Raw genomic sequence first — 11775 nt, 5'->3', positions numbered from 1 at the left:
ACAAGTTCGGTAACAGAAACCTTACCTAAAATCTTTGAAAGGTCGTCTGTAGAAAGGTTCAAACATGGGTAATTAAATGATAATATGTGTATTTCTATCAATAGCAAAACAACGTTTCAAATGTTTATTTGACACTGAAAAACACTCACGCTAAATTTGGTTCGATATGTGTATAAAACTGTATAGTGCTTAATGTTACTTCGAAATGATACAAAATGTCACATGTTGGGGTCGATTTTACTACGTGAAACATTTTTACCTCGTGTTGTATGTATACTGGTTGTTTGGCCTTTTCCTTTCGATACGAGCTTTATTAGCATTGATATCCACGTGCATTCTGTTATCACCCAACTAAGAAGCTGTAAAATATACGAGGCGTCGTTCTGATACAAACATCTAAAATACATCGTGTATGTTGGACGTGCTGACATTTACACGTAAAGCTGAACAAGATTTTTTTTTAAAATCCGTTGGTCAACATTTCGATATTTAACGTCAAATAAATGGCAATTTGTGGTGTTTCAAACGAAAGCCAAAGCGTAGTCCAAACAGGGTCTTTCTAAACAAGGGGTGTATATATACAGCCTTCATCACATAACGATGAAACATCACTATTCAGGCTACAACACAATCCAAACATGTTCAGTTTGGAATAGCAAGGTCGTGAATTAGTCGAGCCACGTGTTCCCTTGCATAGGAGGGATTTAAAAGTTCCCATTTTTTTATCAATGAGATTAAAATAAGATAATAGCATATACTAGAAGCATGTTTTAATATTTTTGAAATCACAGTGAATAAAAATATTGATTAAAAATAGGCAATATATGCGTGACATTTTGATATGAAGTTAATCAAACTTCTGTATGGTTACTCTCATTCTGAATCTAGGAATATCAAGATCTACGTGGATTTGTGTAAGCATCTTCTCGTGTAGGTTATGACATTACAGAGAAAGCTAAATTGTATACAAAATGTATAAAAGTACCTTTCACAAAACAATGTCATGTTTTCGTTCATACAAAATATTAGCGGAATCCGTCGTTCAGTTGAAGTGATCCTAAATATATCTAGCTTTTAATTTGCAGCTTACTGGATAAAAAAACACACGCAATAATTCACATACACAGTGCATGCGTATAGATGGTTCCTTCAAACACATCTTATATACATGGTAAGTTCTGAGTGAAGTTTAAAAAAAAATGTTAGTGCGATATGAACAAGAAAACGTACTTACTCAAGACTGTATCTACCAGCGTCGATAAGCGGGTGCGTTTCGCGAGGAATTCCGATTCGTACTTTGGATTGTTTTGAAATTACCTCCCTTCTCTGCAATGGCGCAAAAATCAAAATCCCGAAGTGTTCGTGATTGATGTTGATAACGTTCGGAAACCTGAGCTTGTCAACCAGTGGGTATATTTGCATCACAGCATATGTTGTATATTATTAGAATTTTTTTGTTTCATATCTGAGAGATGGGATATGTTCTTATTGTATAATAGCTGTTGAAAATGTGACAAAGTACTGAGGTCCGACATTGGAGTGGGCTAATAACTATAACATAAAATAGAGACTTCTCTAATATATTTATCTTCTGAAAGAGGCCATCGACATGTTAGACTATCAATAACTTGATAAGCATTAGATCCATTAGGTCAACATTTACCTTTATTTCTAGAATTATTAATGCGAATGTAGATCTAGATCTACCGGTTGATTCATAAAGATACACACTGAATGATAGGGCCTAGGTATTCGTCAATATGGTCAATTGGAGTTTCGTTTCACATTGATAAGTATATTATATTATCGCAGGAACTTGTTTTTGGCAAGTAAATAAAATATCCCCCCCTATAAAAAATTAGAGAACTTATGTAGAGGGTATATCTTTTTATTTACTGACCAATAACAAATTCCTGTGTTTGTTAGGCCTATCTCAATGTCGAGAAAACATTCGGATATCAAATTTAATAATTTTATCGAATATTTGGAGAATATCATGTTGCATGTCAGATCATAAGTGCAAGTGATAAAACGTAAAGGCAAGCAAAATGAGCTAGGCCAGTGGATGGGCACATTGTTCTTTATGTGCGCTGCAAAGGCTTGTGTCCCCTTTGGTTAGCCTATACCCCACTTACCACAACTGAAGTTCATGCCACCCACAACAAATGAAGTTAACAAGTCTATTCAACAAAATTGGGATGATTAGTTGATGCATGGCGGCATTATTAGCAGCCCTCAAAGTAGCAACTAGTAGTTGAACTACCGGTAATTTGGTTGCCTTGTTGAAATTTCCACTTGGCGACCAATATTATTTAAGGAGTCAGTTAGAAAAATCAAACTGGCGACCTGATATCGCTATCTGCAAAATATCAAAGACAGAAATACAATATATTAATAAATACTGATTCACTGAACTAAAATTTCATTATGAGAATCAAAAAATCTTCCAGAGAATTCAATTGTGAGGTAAAAAAAATAACAATAATCGGAGCACCTTTAGAATACAGTACCACAACTTCTCGTGAGGACGGTCTCTGCCGTAGGTCACATGTCTCAAAGACAAGCAACCAGTTTTTGTGAGAATCTGTCGGACACGAACTCGCGACCTTCGGATTGCTAGCCCGACAGCTAACCGACTGAGCTACGTCCACACTGTGAAACAAAGAGCAAATTTACCTAGTCATGCCTACGACGTTACGTAACTGAATGAAAAGGGTCGATTAGGTGACGGACACTTACGAAGGGTACGGGTAGGCATGGTGTCTTGGCACATGCGTCCCATTCCGTAATCTACAAGATACCGAGTGGCGAGGAATGATCCGATATGGTGCAATCTGAAAACGGCTCCAGGTGTCAGACGTCGAACTTACAAGTACGCATGAATGACATGGTATTTAATAATTCGTCAGGTGGATTTTTTGACAGAAAAGTGTGGTAGGGAACACTGTCCGGATGATGTGGATAATAATTGGGATAATAGCATGAGCATGGCTAGTGACGACACAACGGTGCTTGTCGTAAGAGATGACTAACGAGATCGGGTGGTCAGGCTTGCTGATTTGGTTTGATGCATATCATCGTATCCCAATTGCATGGATCGATGCTCGTTATGTCAATCACTGGATTGTCTGGTCCAGACTAGATTATTTACAGACATATAGCCGGAATATTTAAACAACAAACAAGCAAGCATACATCTTTTTCCACCGTTGCCAAACTACGTGTCATCAGTGGCGATTAAGAGTTATGTCCCTTCTGTGTCCCTCCTATTGACAAATCAGATTCCATCTCTCATGTCACTTGTATTTGCTTCGAACAAAATGGCAGCCCAGTCCAGACAAAAAGATTTGGAAACATGTGTTGTCACCCAGTTGACGATACATATGCTCTTCTAATCTTGCAATAAGCTGAAATCTGCATGTCAGTCACAATGTTGTTTACGCTAGTTTGATTGGGCTATGCAAAGACTTGTTAGTCCAGCCAAAACATAGCCTCCATAATTCAAGCCTTATTTGGAGTGAAATAGGACTTTTATAGATAGTTAACTCCCTTGCCTCAGGAAGATGAATTGATGGAGATTGTGCTTACACCTAAAAACAGTCAGGGTAAACCTAGAAACAGTCAGGGCAAACCTAGAAACAGTCTGGGCAAACCCAGAAACAGTCTGGGCAAACTTAGAAACAGTCAGGGCAAACCTAGAAACATTCAGGGCAAACTTAGAAACAGTCAGGGCAAACCTAGAAACAGTCAGGGCAAACCCAGAAACAGTCAGGGCAAACCCAGAAACAGTCAGGGCAAACCCAGAAACAGTCAGGGCAAATTTAGGAACAGTCAGGGCAAACTTAGAAAACAGTCAGGGCAAACCCAGAAACAGTCAGGGCAAACCAAGAAACAGTCAGGGCAAATTTAGGAACAGTCAGGGCAAACTTAGAAACATTCAGGGCAAACCCAGAAACAGTCAGGGCAAACCCAGAAACATTCAGGGCAAACTTAGAAACAGTCAGGTCAAACCTAGAAACAGTCAGGGCAAACCCAGAAACATTCAGGGCAAACCCAGAAACAGTCAGGGCAAATTTAGGAACAGTCAGGGCAAACTTAGAAACAGTCAGGGCAAACTTAGAAACAGTCAGGGCAAACCCAGAAACAGTCAGGGCAAACCTAGAAACAGTCAGGGCAAACCCAGGAACAGTCAGGGCAAACCCAGAAACATTCAGGGCAAACTTAGAAACAGTCAGGTCAAACCTAGAAACAGTCAGGGCAAACCCAGAAACAGTCAGGGCAAACCCAGAAACAGTCAGGGCAAATTTAGGAACAGTCAGGGAAAATTTAGAAACAGTCAGGGCAAACTTAGAAACAGTCAGGGCAAACCCAGAAACAGTCAGGGCAAATTTAGAAACAGTCAGGGCAAATTTAGAAACAGTCAGGGCATACTTAGAAACAGTCAGGGCAAACTTAGAAACAGCCAGGGCAGACCCAGAAACAGTCAGGGCAAACTTAGAAACAGTCAGGGCAAACCAAGAAACAGTCAGGGCAAACCCAGAAACAGTCAGGGCAAATTTAGGAACAGTCAGGGCAAACTTAGAAACAGTCAGGGCAAACCCAGAAACAGTCAGGGCAAATCCGGATTTTGACTGTCAACACCTGGCAGTTTGTGGTTATTCAGAAATTTCCCTGGGTGTCTGTCAGGATATATTTTCGAGTCCAGTGGACCTTCAGTGATAATTTTGGGGGATACTAGCCATGAACATGGTTGTCCTAGGGTAGCGAATTGTAATATCATCACACATGCTCAGTAGTGTTTTGCCTATTGTAGTCATGATTGTTGGGGCTTTAAATGTTTGATTACAGAAAATCAACCACTGACTTTGCATTTTGAGTGTGTATTTTATCAGAACAGAAATGTTCTTTATATGGAACATTCATTCTACATTTTTATTAGTTTCAATGATTCAAATAGCCATGCTTGTTTGTATGACAAAGACTCATATGTACATTATTTGGGCCTATCACTTTTTGTATGTGTATATGACTTGGTATTTAGTGTCCTTTTAGACCCAGTTAATGATGAACATGAAAGAAGAAGAAATGATATGTTCCTTTCCAAATTATGTCAAACATGTAACTCGGGTCGATGTAGCTATATAAAACATGCACAAATGCAACCAATTATTGAAAGATGCAACCCAATATTTGTCAATATGCACGAGGGTGCACGAAGTGGTAAACATCTGAGACCTGCATCACTTGGGGCTTTCCCCCCACATTAAGCTGACACGCCGTGATATAACTGGAATACTGTTAAAAGCGGTGTTAAACATATTAAACCCAACTCATTCACTCACTCACTCAATATGCACGAAGTGCATGTTAAAGATTTTTTTATTTGTGTCTGGTTAGCCCATACTTGTCCACACATCAATGTTTGAGCACACTCAGTCCCTTATGTTTACCAAACTATATCACTAAGCCCAGTGTTATGTGTATTTCTCCTGCTTTCTTCGGTTCGATGTCAATCAAGCTGTCGGTACTTCAAGATGATGTGTACATGTTGCATTTTAGGTTACAGCAATGCATCTTTAATTTATGTGACACTGGCAGCAGACCAGCCTATTTTTCAACTTTTGATCAATTTATGGGACCAGGGTGCAACCTGGTTTTGTTTGATGCAACTTAGTTTTCATGTCAACATACACCTGGTGTAAGTTGAATCAAGTTCCTTAAATCGACCCCTGATGGGGGCGGTCGGGTAGCCTAGTGGTTAAAGCGTTCGCTCGTCACGCAGAAGACCCGGGTTCGATTCCCGACATGGGTACAATGTGTGAAGCCCATTTCTGGTGTCCCCCGCTGTGATATTGCTGGAATATTGCTAAAAGCGGCGTAAAACCATACTCACTCACTCACTCACTCGAACCCTGATGTTTTAGGTTCTATTTGTTGCATTGTGATCAATGGTGATTCCTAACATAAAAATGACACTTACTTTGCTTGAATACTGTAGACAACTAGGGTGCAATATAACTGGTATCCCGGTATATTGCAATACTGCTGTCAGCTATACACATATCGCAATACAACCCTTGCATATTGATATTTACTGATACAGTCACAGAAGAATCAATATATAATTGTATGAATTAAATCTACTGTCTTGAGGCATTTGAATGGACTGGGTTCCTATCTTAACCATGTAAACAGCACAAGCTTCACGCTGTTTACATTAACATTCCATATTGATGATGTAACAGGTAGTCTTGTTTATCCACACTACCCATCTTGCAATCTGAAGTCTGGATTATTGAAAGAAAAAGTACCATTTGAACAGTACAAATTAGGTCTGGGACGAGTCCACATTTACCATGTGGGTACCCAACCCCCTATTATCCGACCCTACCCGGGTACCCAACTCCCTTTACCCGACCCTACCTGGGTACCCAACTCCCTATTACTCGACACTACCCGGGTACCCGACCCTACCCAGGTACCCAACCCCCTATTACTCGACCCTACCCAGGTACCCAACTCCCTATTACTCGACCCTACCCGGGTACCCGACCCTACCCAGGTACCCAGCCCCCTATTACCTGACCCTACCTGGGTATCCAACTCCCTATTACCTGACCCTAACCAGGTATCCAACTCCCTATTACCCGACCCTACCTGGGTATCCAACTCCCTATTACCCAACCCTACCTGGGTACCCAACTCCCTATTACTCGACCCTACCCAGGTACCCAACCCCCTATTACTCGACCCTACCCAGGTACCCAACTCCCTATTACCTGACCCTACCTGGGTATCCAACTCCCTATTACCCGACCCTACCTGGGTACCCAACTCCCTATTACCCGACCCTACCTGGGTACCCAACTCCCTATTACCCTACCCTACCTGGGTACCCAACTCCCTATTACCCTACCCTACCTTGGTACCTAACTCCCTATTACCCTACCCTACCTGGGTACCCAACCCCCTATTACCCGACCCTACCTGGGTACCCAACCCCCTATTACCCGACCCTACCTGGGTACCCAACTCCCTATTACCCGACCCTACCTGGGTATCCAAACCCCTATTACCTGACCGTACCTGGGTACCCAACTCCCCATTACCCGACCCTATCTGGGTACCCAACTCCCTATTACCCTACCCTACCTTGGTACCCAACCCCCTATTACCCGACCCTACCTGGGTACCCAACTCCCTATTACTCGACCCTACCCAGGTACCCAACCCCCTATTACTCGACCCTACCCAGGTACCCAACTCCCTATTACCTGACCCTACCTGGGTATCCAACTCCCTATTACCCGACCCTACCTGGGTACCCAACTCCCCATTACCCGACCCTACCTGGGTACCCAACTCCCTATTACCCTACCCTACCTGGGTACCCAACTCCCTATTACCCTACCCTACCTGGGTACCCAACTCCCTATTACCCTACCCTACCTGGGTACCCAACCCCCTATTACCCGACCCTACCTGGGTACCCAACCCCCTAATACCCGACCCTACCTGGGTACCCAACTCCCTATTACCCGACCCTACCTGGGTATCCAAACCCCTATTACCTGACCGTACCTGGGTACCCAACTCCCCATTACCCGACCCTATCTGGGTACCCAACTCCCTATTACCCTACCCTACCTGGGTACCCAACCCCCTATTACCCGACCCTACCTGGGTACCCAACTCCCTATTATCCGTCCCTACCCGGATATCCAACTCCCTATTACCTGACCCTACCTGGGTACCCAACTCCCTATTACCCGACCCTACCTGGGTACCCAACTCCCTATTACCCGACCCTTCCTGGGTATCCAACTCCCTATTACCCGACCCTACCTGGGTACCCAACTCCCTATTACCTGACCCTACCCGGATATCCAACTCCCTATTACCCGACCCTACCCAGGTACCCAACTCCCTATTACCCGACCCTACCTGGGTACCCAACCCCCTATTACCTGACCCTACAAGGGGACCCAACCCCCTATTACCCGACCCTACCTGGGTACCCAACCCCCTATGACCCGACCCTAACCGGGTGTCCTATGGAGGTCTTAAGAGAGAGTGAGTGAGTATGGTTTTACGTCGTTTTTAGCAATATTCCAGCAATATCACGGCGGGGGACACCAGAAGTAGGTCTTTTGAGATTGGAACATAATGTCTTGAGAAGAGCCCTGGCAAAAAGTATTTAGGTACACTATAAAACGATCTGGTCATGCATCCCTGAAGCTGAATGTGCCAATACACCACCCAATGGACAACATACATATAAATGTGTATGTGCCAAACAAAATGTAGCCATCATGGTCACGTTCCAACTTTTGAGTTTGCAAGTAACTTTATTCTTGATAGTTTTTACTATGTATTTTGTTGAAACTTTGTTTTCTTAGTTTTGTGATGTTATATGTGGAATATACTGGACAAGGTCAACACATGATTCACAAAAACTGACTGACCTATGCCTGTGTTGGTGAAATACTCTTCATCTGGCAGACAGGATGAACGATCAGAGTGACTGAAGAATATGGTTTGCGACTTTCATCATAGCTGTAACCATGGTAACCTCAGAGGCTGAGGAGCCGTAAAGATCTGGATAGAGAATAGGTCTTCAGCAACCCAGGCTTGTTGTAAGAGGCGAGTAACAGAATCGAGTGGTCAGACTAGCTGACTTGGTTGATGCATGTCATCGTATCCCAATTGCGTCGATTGATGCTCATGATGTCAATCACTGGATTGTCTGGTCCAGACTTTGATTATTTACAGACCGCCGTCATATAGCTGGAATACTGGTGATTGCTGTGTTAAACAACAAACATACAAACATCAGAGCACGAGGTCTGTGCTTGACGCCAGGTCAATCAAGGATTTTATCATGATTATAATAATTTAAACCTCAGGGTTAAGGTGTTGGTTAATCATACTGTGGATATCTCAGAACTCAATTAAGGTTCTTGATTACCGTGCACCAGGTGCATGTTGACATGAAAACCTTGTTACGCCAGGCAAACCAGGAGCAACCTGGCCCTATGAATTGATGAAAGTAGAAACATGCATAAACTCGTGCAAATATATAAAATGTCTTTGATGTCATGATTTTACATATAGTGAAACTATGTTTACAATAAGCTGGCGCATATACAGCGATAGACAATAATAGTTTTAGTCCACTAATCCTTATTATGATGGCATATAGCAAAACCCTTAAAAGGTCAAATGTCTACCAGTCCTAAGGATGCTATTAATAGAGTAATTTGGCAAGGACTGTAGGACCAGTGCAAATTTGTAACGCTAAAAAATTAACTGTTTTTTTGGTCCTGGACAAGCACTATATCTCATCATATATACTCACCGACAAATGAAACATGAATACCATACACGTTGGTTAATATATGAAGAATTACTCATCTTCAAGAAATATTAGATTGGTTTGATGTACAAACAAACATACTGTTATGTTGTTGGAACCGATGCTCATGAATGCATGAAAGCTCATGGTAACACTTAGTTTTGTCATTAAGAGGCAGATGTTGGAAACATCTCTTCTCACTGTACGTACTTCTCTATATGTTTCTATGGACCACGTTTCTTTTGGTGGGGAGTATATATATAACGCACATGCTTATAACAAAATAACTTATATAGCGAACTCTGTTTGTGGTCCTGTATGTACCCTGTCAACGATAAGGCTTATGTTAATAACGGACTGTTCATCTTGGAACTGCTCATGAGTCACCAATCAAAACATCTTTCCACGTGTTCAAAGCGGCAATAAACAATTGAAGGCAAGTGATTAACTGGGTTAAGTACTGACACCTTCTCAATTTACACTCAATTAACAAAAGTAAAACAGTGATTAGGCTGTAGCCTTTGAAGTGAATATGTTTTGTCTATATAATGTGATGACAAGAATGAGGATATTAAGTTGAAATGCTTATAACGAATGGGTATAACGAAATAAAATTAGTGGTCCCTTTTAGTTCATTATAAGCAAACTTTATGACGTATAGTAAACGTGATAGTAACATGTGCACATAATCTACAAGTGTCCACATTTTGATGATGTCAAGCCCAAGAAACCATGACAAATTATACATATCACAAGGATTGGTGATGTTGTATGGTATATAAAGCTTGAAGATAATGTTTATTTGTTTTGTTTGTTTAACGTGGCTCTCAGCAATATTCCAGCTCTATGATGGCGATCTGTAAATAATCGAGTCTGGACCAGACAATCCAGTGATTGATATGAACATCCACGCAATTGAGATACGATGACTTGCATCAACCAAGTCAGCGAGTCTGACCATGCTGACCACCCAATCCCATTTGTCGCCTGTTACAACAAGCATTCATTCCTGCAGACCTTTTCTAAGCCGGATCTTCAAGGGTATTGAAGGTGTTGAGTAAGTTCAAAGATCATAGTTGTTTGGAATAGTAAGGGTTAGCCAGACACATATTTGAATTTTTTTTACTTCACTTGGTGCATGTAGACATAAATATTAGGTTGCACCTTTCAATAATAGGTTGCACTGTTGCATGTGTTATATATCTGACCTGAACCCTAACCTTGGGGTCGATTTTACACACCACTGGAATATTGCTAGAAGGCAAGGAAATCATGCTTACTTAATAAATCAATGGAGTCACTGTGAAAACTAGAATACCAATTTAAGGAGATGTTTAAAAAAATAATTAATCTAAATAAACCATTTGCACTTGACACGTCTCAATGACTCCAATTTGTGCCAAACATTTACGTGTTCAATAGTGTCTGCACCATGATATTTCTGGAATATTGTTAAGAGTGGTATATATCTCAGCCTGCTCATACATTACTGGAGGAAATGAAATACTACTAGAATCAGGCTAGACTCTATCGAGTGGATGAAGTTGATTAGCAATCCATTTTAGTTGTAGGATGTGTCAAATTCATGTTCATCTCCAGAATATTGATTGAGCTGTCATGAAGATTGATGGTTTTTTTTCTTCTAATATATTAAGTTAAAAAATCTAAGATCTTGTGTATATATTGGAACTGAGTTGCCAACACTCGCCCTTTGGATTAATAATTGTCATACCTATGTGTTCAGCCAGACATTTGCTTTTTCAATCCCGAACTAGCCTTAAGTGATATTTTGAAAAGTTGATTTGGTTCAGCAGTATGTGAATGTATTCGAAACATGGCTAATTCTTATGAAACTTCTACCTCTATGACATATCTGCCATAAATCCTGTATTTTGGCTTCAATCACGCCAACTAAAATTTTCAGATTTTCAACAGACATCCTCTTCACTGTCAATCACACAATTAGTTGCTGCCAAGTAGTCTCATAACTACCCACGCCATGACATCACAATGGCGACCATATCACTTTTTTTCCTCCGAGAGGAAGATGAATTGGGGAGGTGGGAGGGTGTAAATCGTATGCAATAGAGGTAGTATTCTTAGAATTATTTAGAACAATGATAACTATTGTTCGATAATTCTTACAAAACTTCTACCTCTATTACATATCTGCCAGCTATACCAGAGGGATCTGCCTCTAGTAACTCCCTGTGTCGGGACAGCAACCGTCTTCTGGAAACCATAATGTACTGAATCTAATCCTACTGAGATTACTTTTGGCTGATGGTATAATTATGACAAGGATCCCTTGACCTTGTTATAGCTAATGTTATTGTCATATTTATTGTTGCAATTTTTGACATACTTCTATTGTGATTCACAAGTTTGAGCAGCAAGTAAATATCTTACCCTCCCGTCTA

At 41.1% G+C, this 11775-nt stretch overlaps 1 protein-coding gene across 2 annotated transcripts in view; it reads left to right on the top strand.

Moving 5' to 3' along the window:
* Nucleotides 1-1316: 1316 nt before the first annotated feature.
* LOC124132235 (protein Spindly-A-like) overlaps nucleotides 1317-11775 on the top strand; it is a 47049-nt gene continuing 36590 nt past the window's right edge. The window contains exon 1 of one of the 2 annotated variants that reach the window (XM_046496025.2): nucleotides 1317-1406. The gene's annotated coding sequence lies outside the window, so the exon portion shown is untranslated. The remainder of the gene's footprint in view (nucleotides 1407-11775) is intronic. The other variant, XM_046496024.2, reaches the window with a different exon arrangement.

Source organism: Haliotis rufescens, unplaced genomic scaffold, assembly GCF_023055435.1.
Source record: "Haliotis rufescens isolate VD_foot unplaced genomic scaffold, xgHalRufe1.0.p SCAF_13, whole genome shotgun sequence".
NCBI lineage: Eukaryota > Metazoa > Mollusca > Gastropoda > Lepetellida > Haliotidae > Haliotis > Haliotis rufescens.
The sequence above is the reverse complement of the archived record's forward strand: the minus strand, read 5'-3'. Positions and strand labels throughout refer to the sequence as shown.